The following is a 2,482-nucleotide window of genomic DNA, read 5'->3' on the forward strand; positions in this document are numbered from 1 at the left end:
GTAGAACTTTGAGCACAGTTTCATCTAGGGGGACGATTTTGTTTTATTTTGTTTTATTTTTAGGCAGCAGCACTGTCATGGCTCTTAGAGGACTGTCAGTAAAGATCTATTGTTAATCATCGCTAAAACTAGTAATTTAGCAGTTAAATATGTAGAAGAAAAGGCACAGGATTCAAAATTGAAACAGGCCTTTTCACTAATCCTAGCTGTGATCTAATACTGGTCTTTATCCTTCTCGGGCCTGTTTGCCTAACTATAATAATAATTAAACTTAAACGTATTTGGAGCTTAAACTATGTGTCAGATACTGGGTCTATATGCTTTTACACATGCCTTAACTAATTTAGTACTCTCCACAGTCTTATGAAATAGCAGTACCATTATTCATCTTTTACAAATGAGAAATCTGAGGGATACAGATAAAGTAAATCCAAGGCTTTATATCCTTTTGAGTGACTGAGATTGGATTTTTATTCAGGTAGTATGGCTTCAGAATTCTGTGTTCTTAAACATTATATTTATCCACCAAAATGATGCGGCAAATTTAAAGGACCCTCCACTTATGATTTCAAATTTTATTCATAACTTAACCTATGCTATTTAAGAAAGGAGACCTATTTGCTAATTTTTACTCAGTGCATTGTATAAGGTTACACATGTGGAAGACAAAAAGTAAAGTATTGATCTGGAGCCTAGTGGGGTGGTCATCCTTACCTACCCTTGTCTTCTATGCTTTTTGTTCTGCAGAGGGTTTAAAATGGCCGACTGCGGCAGGCTGGACACACCCTTCTTGTTTTGCCAGATTTGAGGTCTGGTCTCATGCTTTGAGACAACCAGTCATTTGCTGCAGTAGAGATTTTTTCCTTACCCATTGTTAATATTTTGGTGTTTGATAGCAATGTTAATTGTAAAGGAAAGAAAATTGTAATTTTCTTTCTTATAATAAAAGACAGAAAATACATGGATTTCATTTATTATTTGGTTGGGATAGATACATTTGAAGTGAAATTACTATGTCAAAGGATATGAACATTTTTAACACTTAATATGTATTGCCAAGTTTCTTTCTGAAAAGATTGTACCAATTTACACAAGCATTGAGTAGTCAAAAACGTTATTTCAATGGATTAAAAACCAGTATTACTTTAATTTTGCATTTCTTTGGTTTTAAGTTTGGATTCTTTTTTCCTCCATATGTTTCTTAGTAGCTTGATTTTTCTTTCATATGATGGTAGTTCATGTCTTAAATGATTTATCAGTTGGAGTTTTAGTTTTATTTTTATTATCTATTTGAATGTGTTCTATAAATAAAGGCTATTACTCAAATTTCTGTAATTTATAAATATGTACTCCAGGTTATTGTTTGCCTCTTAATTTTTGTATTTAAATTTTTGGTTAGTAGAAATTTGAAATCATGTGGTCAAATCAGTCAACTGTTTTGTGGTTTTTCTTCCATTAAGTTTGAATAGTTCCGTCAGTCTAGAAATGTGGTCAATATTCATTGTAGCTTCGTCTGAGGGGAAAATATGAGGGAAAAAGATCCATAATTTCACCTCACAGAGATAACCAGTGTTAATAAATGTATTTGCTTCTTTTCATTCTTTCTGGATTTTTCTACAGGGATCATATATTTATATTATTTTATGTCATGTTTTGAGTTTATAATGTGCATTTTTCCATGTTAAATATTTTTGTAATTGTCATTGAATGGTTTCATGATATTTTATTGTGTGGAAGTACTTAAGATTTTCAGTACTTTAAGTTAATGATTAATGTCTTTTCATTTAGTTTTTATTGTTTCTCTTTTGAGTTATTCTTTATATTATAGAGTTAAGAATTACAATTACTCATCAAAAACTTTGAACATTTTAAAGACCTGCCATAATAGCATTCCAAAACATTATGTCAATTTTTGTACCCATTTAGTTACATTAAGAAATGGCAACCCACTCCCATGATTCTTGCCTGGAGAATCCTATGGATAGAGCAGCCTGGCAGGCTACAGTCCATAGGGTCTCAAAGAGTCGGACATGACTGAAATGACTTAGCAGCAGCTACATAAATTTTTTTTTGTAATTTTACATGTATAAGAATGGTATCTTTGATTTATGGTACATTTCTCTGTATTATTGATGAAGCTGGATTCTCAAATGCTAATTATTAGCTATTATTTCCTTTTGTGAACTATTCAACTTGGGTCTGAATGCTGTATATTTGTAAGAGCTCTATATTATGTGCTCTATATAAAGAATCTATTACCCCTTGTCATTTGTTGACATACACACCTGGTATATGTTTGTTGCTATTGAGTATGAAAAAATAAGACAACTACTGCATGGAATACATGTGAAATTCTTGGTAGCCATTTTGAGAAACATTTATCTGTTTTTTAAATAGATAGCTATTTCTTTTTATCTGAAAAGAAAGCACTGATTGCTGCACAGCAGTGATGCTCCCTGGTTATGGGTGTGGGGAGAAGACA

The sequence above is a fragment of the Bison bison genome, unplaced genomic scaffold (assembly GCF_000754665.1).
Source record: "Bison bison bison isolate TAMUID 2011002044 unplaced genomic scaffold, Bison_UMD1.0 scf7180017851846, whole genome shotgun sequence".
Classification (NCBI taxonomy): Eukaryota; Metazoa; Chordata; class Mammalia; order Artiodactyla; family Bovidae; genus Bison; species Bison bison.